Source organism: Oreochromis niloticus, linkage group LG20, assembly GCF_001858045.2.
Source record: "Oreochromis niloticus isolate F11D_XX linkage group LG20, O_niloticus_UMD_NMBU, whole genome shotgun sequence".
Lineage (NCBI taxonomy): Eukaryota > Metazoa > Chordata > Actinopteri > Cichliformes > Cichlidae > Oreochromis > Oreochromis niloticus.
The window spans coordinates 7,208,267-7,223,414 of record NC_031984.2 but is presented as its reverse complement, the minus strand read 5'-3'; the positions used below and the strand labels follow the sequence as shown (position 1 = coordinate 7,223,414).

The following is a 15,148-nucleotide window of genomic DNA, read 5'->3' as shown; positions in this document are numbered from 1 at the left end:
TTAGTTTCATTGTAGCTTTTAATTATTGTCACATGAAAAAGTTTTTTATCACATCTATTCATGCTTGGACTTCTTCGTCTTCAACAAAAATTTAATTAGACATTGACAAGAAGTCCAAACCAAGGCAATGATCAGCAAGCCAAATACTACAAGGACTGTCATCACATCTAGGCAATGATAGGCATACCAAGGCAGCTTATATGACTCAGTGCGTAGATGTGCTGCACCCTTGTGCCTCATGACATACTCTATCCAGAAAACAGCAGTATCAAGAGGCTTCATGGGCTGATCATGATGAAGTTGTGACAGTTTGAGCATATTCTGTTTGTAGGGCTTTTCTGGGTCCAAAATATTCTTCAGCGCACTTGTCAGGGAGACAACATCCAATTTTGCCATGTCAACTATTTTAGCCACTCCCCTGGCCTCCATACGTAACAAGTTGTCATGCTGGTCAAAAATGAGAGGAATGCCCAGAACTGGCACACCATGGTAAATGGCTTCGTACAGGCCATTGGTGCCCCCATGTGTGACAAAAACTTTGGTTTTGGGGTGGCCTAGTAGATCATTTTGAGGCAGCCATTCAACCAGCATGGTGTTGTTTCCCAGAGTGGCTGGTCTTTTTCCAACATGTCTCCACACAACCTTCTGAGGGAGGCTGGCAAATGCTGAGGCAAAAATCTCTGTTAACTCATGTCCAAGGTCACTCAGCAGGGTGCCCAATGTCATGACGATCACCCCATGTTCACCAGAACTCTGGACGAATTCCTCAAACTCTGATGGGAGAGACTTTGAAGGCTTACCCTGGAAGCCGCCTATGTAGATGACATTGGGCATGGTGGGACGAGGGAACTCAAATGTAAAGTCAACCCGCATGAGCCAGAGGTCAGCCTTTTGGGTTAGAGACATGAGACTAACATTATTTCCAAAATAACGATGACACAAGGCCTGGTATGGTGGTCTGGAGACATAGTAGTCCATGTAAAAAAACATGATGTAATGGATCATATTTCTGATTCTTTGAAAAAAATCCATTTTGTCAGAGTTATGGGAGAAGCATATGGGGATGTAGGACACTGGAGAAGGAGCGATGGCAAGGTGTGCTTCTCCACTAAAAAGCCAGCGCACATTGTAAACCAAAGGCAGCTGGAGATAATGTGCTAACAGCACACCACCTGGAAATGCAGGATCAGTCAGAAAAAGATCATATCGAGTTTTGTTTAGGTCCCCAATCAGCGTCGTATTCTCAAAGATGCTGGAAGTAAATTTTGCCACAACTTGGTGGTTTTGTCCGAGTAAGTCAAAAATATTCCAGTATAACTCAAAAAATGCCCAGAGTGAGCCGTCATTCTGATGAATTTCCATTGACCTCTTCAAAAACGAGTTCATGAAGTTTTGACTCTCAATGGGCTGGGACTGTTCCTGGATGATCGTGATGGAGGTGTAATAAGGTGAGAATTCAGAAATGTACCAGCTTGAAGAGGACCGCAGCACTGTGATTTGGTGGCCTTGAGAGTGAAGAGCCTCCACAATGATTTTCATGTTAAGCCAGTGGCTTCCATCTACTGGAAACACTAGCACTTTTCCACCATCACATGAGGAAGTCATAGCTAAAAACGACAGTAAGAAAGTCCAGGCTGGATATGGCTCCATCTCTGCAAAAGAGACGAATTATTGAATCAACAAATATTTTCAATTCAAAGAGTGCTTGGGCTTCAGAAGAACAATATCTGTTTTTGTTGAAGTGGCCGTACTTAATTGGTCACACGATTGTTGGCTTTTGGGGATTTCTCCTTGTTATTGTTAGAGTCTTTAACTTCCAGTATAAAGTGCCTTGAGGCGACTATTGTTGCGAGTGATTTAAATAAAAGTGTATTGAATTGAATTGAACACAGGATCTCTAATATGGACTTCTTCCAAAATGATCATAGTTAACCTTAGCAAACAACTGTCCATTTGCACAATAACTGGAACATCAAATATATTTGCATTATTTATATTTGTTTGAGGCCACCTGACAAAATGTCATTCCTTGGACAATTTATCAAGGGCCACCAGTTACAGGATATGAAATCTAATTTTACCAATATTTTGATAATAGACCCATGTACCAGTTATTTCTTGTATCAAATACTATGAAATAGAGAAACTACACTTGTGGTCACATTTTCTACTTAATAATTTTGACATATATTATAAACCAAACAACGTTGGGCCCAAAAGAAGCTTTTGTTTTGTTTTGGTACTTTTTTATTCATTACTCTTTTTTTAACCCTTGATGTTCAGCTCATAGACAATTTCTGGATTTGAGATAACAGCCAGAAGTTACTGACACTTGAGAACCTCAGCAGTTAAATCCCTTTAAAACGAGATGCTATCTTATACAACAACAACATTTCTTCAAAATGAACAAGCAAATCGCAAAGACAGTAATCTGATGAATAAAGCATAAGTATATAACCAAAGAACCAGAGAACAGTTATGTAATATATGTAGCATCCTCCACTCATATAATAGTTGTCTAGCACCTTAATTTGCTGCTATTTAATGGTTTATAACACACAAGTAATTCCCCACTACCTACAAAAGCTAACTATGTCATATTTGTGGATGACACAATTTCTGTATACCACATTTCATTATCAATCAAACAGTCAAGATGTGATTAAACTGCAGATTATAATGGAGTTATTTAATAATGTTCTATTAACTGTTTAGGAATTATAAAAGCTTTTATACAGTCCACCATTTTCAGAGGCTCAAAGCTCACAGTTCTGAAAAAAAAACAAAAAACAAGATTAACCCGAACTAGAATGATGAAAGCAGAAAATTCTGAAGAAGAGGAGAGACAGCTCATGATATGAAGAATACAACATCATCTGTCAAACATAGCAGATGCAATGTTATGGCCAACAAGCAAAGTAACAAACACAGTAGTTCATTATTTATTAAGAGAATGATGCATTACTGTAATCACATTTAAATTTTGATAATGCAATAATGTAGTGTATTACTTTAATAACTGTACTTGGGCCCTTCTGTGTGGAAGCAGAATCTAGGGGACGAGGGGAACAAATTGTCTGTCAGAGGGTGTGTTCCAAATATAAGGGGGATTACACTCCTCAGCCTCCCTGGGAAAGTCTATGCCAGTGTGCTGGAATGCAGAATCCATCCATTAGTTGTACCTCGTATACAGGAGGAATAATGCGGTTTTCGTCCTGGTTGTGGAACACTGGACCAGCTCTTTACCCTCTCAGTGATAATTGAGGGTGCATGGGAGTTTGCCCATCCTACCTAAATGTGTTTTGTGGACTTTGAGAAGGCATTTGACTGTGTGCCTCGGAGTGTCCCTTGGTAGCTGGGGTGTCTGGCTCATTGCTACAGGCCATCCTTATACAACTGTTGCAATAGCTTGGTCGACATAGCTAGGAATAAGTTGAAATCATTTCTGGTGGTTTATGGATGCCACCAGGGCTGCCCTTTGTCATCGATTCTGTTCAGAATTTTTATGGACAGAATTTCTTGGTGTAACCAAGCAGTGGAATGCTTTTACTTGTGTATGTAGGAGTGACAGGAGAAGGGAGATCGACAGGCAGATTTGTGCTCTGGTTGCAGTGATACAGATGCTGTACTGGTCTGTTGTAGTGAAGAGAGAGCTGAGTGTAAAAGCAAAGCTCTGAATTTATCGGTCGATCTACCTTCCTACCCTCACCTATGGTCACGGGCTGTGGATGGTGATCGAATGAACTACATTGTGGATACAAGTGGTGGAAATTAGCTTCCTCCAAAAGGTGGCTGGCCTCTCCCTTAGAGAGGCTGACTCCACATTGAAAGGAGTCAGCTGAAGTGGTTCGGGCATCTGACAAGGATGGCTCCTGTGCGCCTCCTGGGTGAGGTGTTCTGGGCATGTCCCACCAGAGAGCAGCCCTGGGACAGACCCAGGACACACTGGAAAGATTATATGTCTTGACTGGCCTGGGAATGCATGGACAAGCTGGAAGAGGGGAGAGGGGAGGTCTGGGCTTCTCTGCTTAGGCTCCTGCCCCCATGACCCGGCCCCACAGAAGCGAAAGAAGATGGCTGGATGGATGGATGGATGGATGGATAGATGGAGTGTACTTGGGTGTCAAAGGTTAATTGGTAATCCATCTTGCAGCATTCTAGCCTCCATTTCTATGTGTACATGTCTCCACAGCAGAATTGGCGACCATTGTAAAGCTTTGATTATACTCCATTCTGAACACTGACAGCTGTCGACCTAATGACAGCTACACCAACAATACATGCTTCTCAAGGCAGCGGACTTCAAATGGACATCAAAGAAATATAAGAGGAATTACTACTTGGCCATTAGGTACCCAGGTGTCTGTGTCTTTAATGGAATATAATCTAGGATCAACTTCTGTGGTATGGCCGCATGGTATAGCTGTCAGTGGAACAGGGCATGTGATGTTTATTGATGATGTAAATGATAATAGAAAAAACAGGCAGAAATCTGAAATGAACATTTCTATACTCTTTGCTCAGACTCAGCCAAATGCTGGAAAAGCGACTGTACAGCACTTCAAAGTGCAAATGGATAAACTTATTTAACTTAATTTTATTATTATGTGTATAACCTTTTTTGTTTTTACTAAACCAATAAAATATTTTTTTATTTCTTTTTTAACATGACGGTAAACTTCTGCATGACCTCTATGCAAGAAGTAAATTAGCATATTATCCCAAAATTATTGAAAGTGCAGTTCTAAAACCAAACTAATGAGCAAACAAATGTATATTGAAAGAAAGCGTCAAAAGTCAAAAGTATTTAATACTGAATATCATTAAGTGGTTTTTCCTAACAACTCATCTCTTTGGCAGATATTTGATATTTAATCAGCTACCTGAAGATGGATGTATTAACAGCAGGTATTACACTTATTGTAATTACTATTGTGTTTGGGCTTTAAACTGATTCTAAACAGAATATTAAACTCCATTTAAGTGTAGCCAGTGTGGGTCTGTGTGTCTATGGTGAATCGAATGCCTGAAGTGTATGCTGGTTTAAATGCTTACAAATTTTTACAGTATGATGTAGAAACCACACCGTATTTGACCACATTGTATGCATTCCATTTCCCTATTTAGCTGTTGCGGAATTGTCAAATAATCACAGGTTAACCAAGTCGAAGTTCTTGTAAACATTAAAGTCTAAAATATCTGCTTTGTGTTGTTTATTCATGTCATGTTGCATCATTTACAAAGTTCTATTGCTACAATATAGGAAAACGGTCACCTAGACATGCTTGATGAAGCTGTAATTATGACCTCTACAGCTGCTGTGTAGGACATTTTAGCAGATAAACAAAATCTTCACAATATTCAAAAACTGAATAGAAAAAAATAGATTCTCACCTCAAGTCTCTGCAGCTTTAGTCCCTGTGACCACCTGCCCAAGCCAAGGAAAATTTATATATCTGAGCTGCTTGTGCAACAGAACTGAGGACCTGCGGGTTGAAAGATGAGTAAATGTATAACTGTACATGTCTCACTAAACTTTTTCAGTCTGTTCACTCTTTGCTCTCTTTACCTAGTGTAAATAAAAAACCTTCCAAAGATTACTATGGCTTTCGATACATGCCAAAAACAGCTGCTGTGACAGTATAGCTAAACAAGTATGTATTGGAGTTTTAAGATTGGGAGGAATTTGAATACAACCCCTACCATGAGAACGTACATAGAGAGAAACTGACGAGTAGAGCGTGTAGCCCCTTTGCTCGCTCATTCATGTTCTTAATTCTTGCTTCTCAATTCTTTCCTACAAAAAGTAGCTTAACTATCTGAACACTGAGACAGTCAGATATTCAGTTCAAACTGCCTCACCACTGGAAAATCTTTTAAATCACTGAAACATTTAAAACCAGGGGAAGCTGATACAGTGATAGTGTGTCAACAGCATTCCACCTGGAAAACAAGATCAGTCCAGTGAAAATCATATCCAGTTTCTTTCAGCTACCTATTAGTGTCTTGTTGTCTACCAAACATTTTCTTGACTCTCAGTTGGTTGGGACGGCTCCTGGTTGACTGTCATGGGGGTGTAATGGGGATGAAAAGCTTTACACTTGCTGGTATGGGGATTTGTTTACTTTTCTTGTACTGTGCTGCCAATTTAAGATTTATTTGACTTGCTTATTAGTGTTTGGGTTTTTAATTTCATTATAAACTGAATTTTAGTCTTTGTGTAAGAGTAGCCGGTGTGTGTGTTGTTGCGTGTATACGTGCCTAATAAAGATATGTTGATATTCTATCACACTATATTTGCTACACGTAGCCCTTTCTTCCAGGAATTGTGAAGCAATGACCAACACAAGTTACAGCATCAAAGCTTCATTAGTTTTCTTGCTAAACCGTTTGCACCATGCACTGCAGGTTGGTAAACACACAAATTCCTATACTAATGAAGCAAGAAAAGATGACGTAATATATTTCAGGAATTTGAATAAAATGCATTCTCTAGGCTTAAAGCAGTGTCTCTGTTTTAGATTATTTGTCTTAAACTGTAAATAAAAAACACAAAATGAGCCATTTATATATGACCATGGCAAAAATATGTGTGCTGTGGATTAGACCTCTATAGTCTTTCTGCAGGCCTGTTTAGGGAGCAAGAAAGGTCCATAAAACGTAAGAGAAATGATACAGATGCAGACCGTAAAATCGATCCTTACCTCAGACCCCAATAGACTCCAGTTGTGTTGTATAATGGGCTCACATACTGAACACCCTGTATGCAGGACTCATTATGAAAAATATGCCACTCCTACAACCCCAAAGAGGATTTCAGCCAGAGCTTCTTAGAGTATCCAAGCTAATTGCAATAGTTTCCTTTAACCCTTTCATACATAGTGTTTATTATTGTTTATTACTAATTACTAAGTAAATGCTCAGATGACACAGTCATTGTTGAGAAAAGTCAGTCAATTCTGACTGCAGAACAATCCCATATGGAAAAGAAATAATAAAAACTTATAAAAGACTTGCATAAGATGTGGCCTACTCCATATAGTGAATCATATAAGGCTTATATGTTTTACTCATGAAAGTGGCCACTTTCTCATTACTTTCATATATTGTTTTAGTAAGTATCCAAAACATAAAAGTTTCATTTATGTAATTTTTCAAGGGATCTTATATCTGTTTTCACTCTTGTATGCTTTTCATACAAATTTCACACAAGACAGATACAAACTTTATAAGATTTATATATATCTTTTCCATATGGTATATTAAGAGTACAGATATTGATTGATGGAACAATATAAATACCATGGAATGGCCAGTGGCAGTAATTTTTGGTAATTCATTACCATTATGGAAGCAGTGGTCAAGAAGAGTGATCAGCAGCTGTACTTTTTCAGTGAGGTAAGTTTTTCTTGAAGATAGAAAAATAATCACCATTATCTTTTATTGGTAGATTGAACTGAATTGGTTTTAACATTTCCATTTTTTCCTGAATGTTAGAACCAAGAATAATATATATTTTAACAAAGTTGTAAGGGTAGCCAGCAAAACAATAGGTCTTCCACAGATCTCGCTATTTACAATATATCAGCATATAGTGCGAAAGTGAAAATGGAGTTGATTGATCCTAATCTCACAGATTTCATAACAAAAAAATGCATCTTGAACATTGGAGTCAAGTCAAGTCAAGTCAAGTCAAGTTGGCTTTATTGTCACTTCAGCCATATACAGTTTGTACACAGTGAGGCGAAACAGCGTTCCTCCAGGGCCAAGGTGCTACATGCAACATAAATTTACAACATAAATTAACAGAAAATCACTAAACTAGCTAACTAGAGACAGGACAGACTGACCTAACATAAATTACAACATAAATTAACAAAAACTAACTAACTAAAACTAACTATTCTAACTAGGTAGGTATAGTGCAAAGGAAACCGTACAGTAGACAGGTACAGTAGACAGGTACAGTAGACATTAAAATGCTATCCACCCCACTTCATAGAATTATGGACCACTCCTGGGTCCACAGTGCTATCAGGCATTTTTGCAACTTGTTACATAATGCTGAGAATCAAGTGTATCAAACAGCTGCTGAACTGCTGTTCAACTGCAGCTTAGCAAACAAGTAGACCAGGGACTGAGTAAGAAACAGTAAAAATAAATGCAGCAACACAGAAATTAGCTTTTTAATTAAAACTAACCACAGTATTTGAGTATTATTAGAGTTTTCAGAAGCTGTGAGTATTTAGAGCTTTTACTTCGAGCTTTTCTGTCAGTTATTTCTCTGCTTTTAGTTTTTGAGTTTTTTGTTCAAATTTTCTAGACCTTAGTTGAAAATTGCTTTGTTTAGGTGTGTGTCTATCCTTTAATATTATCACATTTGTTAGTTACTTCTTGTTTTATTTTGTGTACTATTTGTCTCTTGTATTTAGTTTCACTACCCCATGTGTCATTATCTTGGTTATTTGCACTTGTGTGCAAATAATCCCATAAGTAGTGATATTTATACACACAGAGCTACTTAGCAGAAGTAGCACTGTGTTTATAAATAGCTTCACTTTTGTTTTTGTTCCTTGTAAGAGCATCTGTGTCCCTTCATACTCTGAAAGATGCACTGGAAAACAGCTTGGGGTTAACATCTTGCCCAATGATATTTGGCATGTAGAAGTTGAATCACTAGAGTGTTGCGAAAACTGGTACTTTGACACCTAAGATGTGAGTCTCTGGAGATGTAACAATCGAGGTGAGGGCTTTAGGGGTATGTGCTATCAGGCCTGTTTTTGAAGGGCTATCCACTCCCTATACAACAGTGTAATCTTGGTTCACATTGTTGGTGTTGGATTCTGCTAAAGCTGCCCTCTGTCACTGATTCTAGTATTTTATTATCAGTTCAATCCAATTTATATTTTCATAGCACCAAACCACAATAACACTTACCTCAGGGCATTTCATATGGTAGATTAAAGACCCTTCACTAATAGAGACTAATTAGAATTTCGAAGCTAAGTGAGTGACAGAAGGTGATGGGTTTGGTGGTTTCTTATCTCTGCATTTTGAAGATAATGTAGCTTGACTTCAAACTGCAGCTGACACTGGAGTGGTTTACTACACTGCATGCCTTGCTTTTGCCATATTTACCTTGTTATTTTCTCTAATTATTAATTAATGATCAGCACAAGTTGGCTAAGTTAAAGCTCTTGCACAAGCATCAAATCCTTATGTATCAGGTCTGCATTATTTAAGTATGTAGCTTTGCTGTTATATTTAGAGCATGAACAAGAAGTTGTGCATGCAAATGTTTTTAGAATAACATTAAGAAATGCTTGACAGTCAGTTTTTATATTTCGATGTTCAGATTTAAATATCTGCTGGGCACACAGCTCTGTGTACTTTAAAAATGATCGCATTATCTTAAACTGTTGTTTTCATTATTACCGCACCCAACTGCAAAGTATACACAGGATGCAACAAAATCGTGACCTAGATCTGCTGTATGAAGCTGTGGATTAGATGTCTGTAGCTTTGGAAAAAAAAAGCTGTGCATAAAAACGTGAAAACTGAGCACACAGAAACTGTTGATCCCCCACCTTCATAACCTTTTCTAAACCACAAAAACCGATACACAGACGTAAGAAAGCAGCAGAGTTTCTCATAAACACTGTTATGTTTGAATACTAAGAAGAGGTGTCCAAGAGAGCAATCAGGTTTCCCCCTGTTGTTGCTTCTCTTCTCCTCTAATTTTTCCCAGCTTGTCAGCTGAGATAGTATAGAATGAACTTCAAATTATAACAGGTGAGATTGTATTAAATGAGTTACTTACAGCAATGAAAAATCAAATTAAATGAAAAAAAAAAACAGGAAGTGAAAACACACGTGACAAAACCTACGAAAGGATCCACTGAGGCCACTGATTTCTGTCCATGTTTTTTCTTATCTAATGTTATCAGACTCTGCCACTTTTGCAATATTTGTCTTTGTGACTCACTTGCTTTTACACAAAGAAGCCAAGTGTGTCGAAACAACAGATGGACACTTTGCATTATTCAGAGGTGTGGCAGCTCCAGTCAGGGCTTTTGAGAAAATGAGAGATGCAGAAGAGCACAAGACGACGTATGTGCCTCCAGAGTCAGCAGCTAGTTGTCGAAAATGCACCTGTGCACACAATGGTTGTTTTCCCTCTTTCAGCTACACTGGCCTCATGACCTTATGACCATGTCCAAAGAGCACTTAGATTCTTCTGCTCAAAATGTATGCACAACAAATGGATGACACTTTAACCAGGAGATGAGGCTATAAGCTATGAAGGTTTTTTTAGAAACAGCTCCCGAAGCAAATCCAGTGTTGCACTATGAGGGGTCTGGTTGAAACCCTTCTCCGATTCCACAAAACACATGTAGACAGGTTGGGGAAAATTCCAAAGTTAAGCAAACCATTTATAAGATAATACAAATCTCAGCACATGTATGAGATTTGTGTCTGGCCTGTTGCTGCAAGCCATTTGGTCCCTGTACAACCACTGCAGGAGTTTGGTCTACATTGCTGGCTGAATGGATTGATGGATGGAAGGGTGAGTGGATGGATGGATGGGTGGATTGACGGAACAAAGTTAGTTATAATTTGTATGTCTATTTGGTATTTGTTAAGCAGTATGTATGTGTATGAGTTTGTTTAAATGCCTGTTATGCCCATTTGTTTACATTATTTTAGAATATGGAACATATTTTTGTATTTTAAATGGACTTCTTGTGTATGGTGTATTAAGATTTGCTATATTTATCCCTTTTCTTTTCTAAATCTGATCATTTGACTTATTGGAATTTTCCTATGTTTACCCAGATGCAGGACTCAGACAGGAATTAACTTAAAACTGCAGCTTTTATTTGCTGGTAAAAGGTGAGGAAGTAAAAGTGATTTGAGGATAACAGAGGGACAGAGCCTCACATACCATGAGGGAGAGCGCGATAGAGAACAGAGGGAAATGCAGACAATATATACACACACCGAGTGTATTCTGTATTACTTTAGCACAGAGGTTCCCAAAGTGGGGGGCGTGCCCCTGGGGGGTGGGGGCTGGTGGGTGCAGAGCTATTGCAGGGGGGTGCGGTTTGAAAAAAAAAATTAAAAAAAGAAAGTTTGGACGCTGCTAGTATAATAGACAGGTTTTTGACGGGGCTCCTACACAAAGCAGAAGATGAAGCATTGCCAGATACGTTTCCAAACCAACTTTCTTCCAAGCCAAAGACTAGAAAATATGATGAAGCATATCTTGCCTTTGGCTTCACCTACCAAGTACCAAGGTAGGTATCCCCAGAAGAATTTGTTTCCCCTATGTTGGGAGCACGCGCTGGACTGTCCGAATCACAGACCAACAGTTTCGCACATTCTTGATTTTTAGTTCACAAACACTTCTTATAATGACTAACTACTCCTGAAATGTTGGAGATGTTACCTCTTTATACAGTAAAGTTACAGCGGGATACAAATAATATCAGGCTGATCCTGCCACAATTTGTTACCCCTGTCCAAATCACGGACAAACAGTATCCCACAGCTGTTTATGTTTTTGAACCCATTTTGCACAGAGAGGCATTTTTTGAAAAATGTATTTATAGCAATGTTGAATATTATTACACAGGAAAAAAACAACTACACATAAAATAATTACACCGTGACGCCTCTGCCTTTCTAAATAGAAGGACAGTAACTGTGTGTGTATATGTAAGGGTGTAAAACCTCAAGTTAGTCAGATTAACAGTGACAGTATTTTATCTCTATCCGCCATTGTAGAAATTTATCTCATGTAAACAGTGATGTGGCGCACAGCGGGATGTGAAAAAAGGCACACACCTTTGACGTTGCATGACGAACTCCGTATTCCTCGTCCACACGTAAACGCAAAACCTGAGTTTTTGAAAGTATCCAACCTGGCAGGAGTTTTTAACAATCTCTGTTTTCAGTGATTCGAAACGACGCTTACGTGTGGACGAAAGGCCCAAACGCATAGAAAAAGCTGTGTTTTTCAAAAATACTCGTTTTCAAATAATACTAGGTGTGGACGTAGCATAAAAGAGTTAGTAGTTTATCTTATTGCTACCTGTAATTTATTGCAGTTTACTTTTATTTTTTAATTGTTTACTAAAGGTTTGAGGTGTGAAATAAAGTGCAATGGAGTTTAAAAACAAAATATGGGTGTGTGTGTTTGGAGGATGTGTTTGGGGGAGGCAAGATTTTCTTGTGAAACATAGGGGGGCTTTGTTAGAGTAAGGTTCTTTGTGCTCTGTTTTGTTTTTTTGTGAATTTAAAGCTTTGACTGCATCACAAATCATCAGTTCATATTAACATATTTTGATCACAGCTTCACCCAACACTTCATTCTGCTCAACTACATCTAGGATACGCTATTGATCAACATGTGGTTTAGTGTTAAACTGAGATAAAGTGCAGCTTAAGTGATAAGGGGGTCATCACAGGACATGTTTCTTCACATATGAGCTGTCTTTATAAATTAAAATAATTTTTGTGGTTATGAGTCATCTCTCCACTTACAGTAAGTGATCATTGACCATGTAAGAGGTGCAAAATCTTGTTCTACAAAGAGTCGCACTGTTCTATAGGTCTGCTCAGCACATAAAACACACTGTCCATATAACCTTTTTAAATGAGGAGATAAAATTTGCCAGTAAAATTGGTAAATGGTAAATGGCCTGTATTTATATAGCGCCTTTATGGTCCCTAAGGACCCCAAAGCGCTTTACATATCCAGTCATTCACCCATTCACACACTGGTGATGGCAAGCTACGTTGTAGCCACAGCCACCCTGGGGCGCACTGACAGAGGCGAGGCTGCCGGACACTGGCGCCACCGGGCCCTCTGACCACCACCAGTAGGCAACGGGTGAAGTGTCTTGCCCAAGGACACAACGACCGAGACTGTCCGAGCCGGGGCTCGAACCGGTAACCTTCCGATTAACAAGGCGAACTCCCAACTCTTGAGCCACGATCGCCCCTGATTGATCCTCACCTCAAGCCTGAGTTTTTGCTTAACTTCAAATCCACATGAAGGAGATTTTAAAGGTCTGAGTCTATTATCAACAGTCCTGTTCACTCGCTGATTGAAGCACAAGTGAATGTATAACTCCACATGTCCTTGGTTGAACTCGTCCATTCTGCTCCTTTAGAGTCCAAGCAAACTGTACCATTCCTCTTTTAACCCCCCACCCGTATTTTTTTTCTGGTGTACCCTCCTGCTTTACTGGTAAAACACAATCTCTATAGAATTTCACTACTTTCTGAAATGCATCATTTTACAGCTGTCACTCTATTGGTATAAAACAAACTGAGGTACCTTCGATTCTCTACTGATATCTACATATGTATTTTTTTTTACTAACTGTTTAAAATGGAACAATATATCATCTCCTCACACATTCTACCTGGAAGAAGGGAAAAGAACATTATAATTATGTTAAATCCCTTCAAAAAGACTAATAGGTTGGTCTCTTACTTAAGTCTTTTAAAATTTATTTTAATGCTCCATGTTTATCAGTAGTCTTTGAGCGAGAGTACATTAACCTGCATGACTAAGCAACTTCACATCAGGCAGTTTATGCACAAAGCAATATATTTAGTTTTGTACTTCAGTTTATAGTACATTTTTTATTCGCAATTCGGTGCATTTCATTTTTTTTTTCTTTTCTTTTTTTTAACCTGTCCCGTTTGGTTCTTTTGCCATCAGAATTATTGTCTAAAGGCGAAGAAAGATGCCCAACGGATTTACTTTACCAAATGGACCATCCCAGCCTTGCTGTAATGGTCCATTTGATTCACCTTTTATTGTTTATTTTATTTTCACTTGCTGAATACGGGACAGACTTGACTGGGGGAAGGAAAGGGGAGAAAGAAAGAGGGACAGAAAAACAGTGGGGAAGAGGGACGGGGAAAAGGGGCAAAAAACCAAAAACCAACAGAATAAGCAGACAAAAAATACATATATCGATCACCTGGATCACCTGTTGAGAAAGAAAGAGAAAGCAAGCAGAAGAAAACGAGAGTAATAAACATCATCACAATGATCTCTGGGAATATGACAGTAAATACTAAATATTAAACATTATTGTGCAGCACGTAAGATCGACAGCGCACAGTGTGCTTTGAGGTAAGAGCCAAAAAGGGTGTAGTTTGTGTGTGATCACCTGTGTGTACACCTGTGAGCATGGAAGCGCTTGGTTTTTTTTTTTTTTTAAAGGTTCCTTCATGTAATGATCTGCTAGAGGGTGTGCGGGGCCACTGCCCCGTCCTCCAGGGCATGACGCAGGTATGGAGGAGATCAAAACTCCAGACATCCAGAGGCCCCCAGAACACAAGAGACCAAGGAAGACCAACAGAGGGGCAGCCGCGTCACTATCCCAGAAAGAGCTGAGGAGAGTCCCAGATGAGGGGTCACTCAGCAGGGACGGGGAGCAGAAGCCAGGTTGGTCTCTTACTTAAGTCTTTTAAAATTTATTTTAATGCTCCATGTTTATCAGTAGTCTTTGAGCGAGAGTACATTAACCTGCATGACTAAGCAACTTCACATCAGGCAGTTTATGCACAAAGCAATATATTTAGTTTTGTACTTCAGTTTATATTACATTTTTTATTCGCAATTCGGTGCATTTCAAACTTATCATTCGGGGTTCAACATGTGCTAAATATCTTGTCTCCAAAAATACTTTCCCACCTAAAAACACATTTTTCAATGTTTTCCTATAATGCAAAACAGACATTGTATTTGTATTTGGCATAATTAGAGAATATGCTGTTCAGCATTTATTTGCTATCAAGTTGCTCATTAAACTAGTGCAAAAGTTCACCAGAGGCAAAACAAATAAATATTTACCTGCAAAATCTACATTCATGAGTCTAAACCTTGCATGTAAATAAGATCAGCTCAACATTAAAGTAAAGTTTTTTACTGAAGTACCTATACATTGTTTCTTAGAATGAGGCCAGCGCACATATCACATCCTGCCCAGCTGTTAAAGACATGTTTCATGTTACACTGCTGACCACATGGACTCACTCCTGAGTATTAAATAGGGCACGTCTTTTGTTTGCAGTGCATACATGGTGCCATTTTTTCATGTGCAGCAACACCATCTCAGTAAAC

The 15,148-nt window shown here is 38.8% G+C and overlaps 1 pseudogene; it reads right to left on the bottom strand.

Annotated features, from left to right (window-relative positions):
- Positions 1–13,158, bottom strand: LOC100694658 (UDP-glucuronosyltransferase 2B4 pseudogene; annotated as a pseudogene).
- Positions 13,159–15,148: the final 1,990 nt, after the last annotated feature.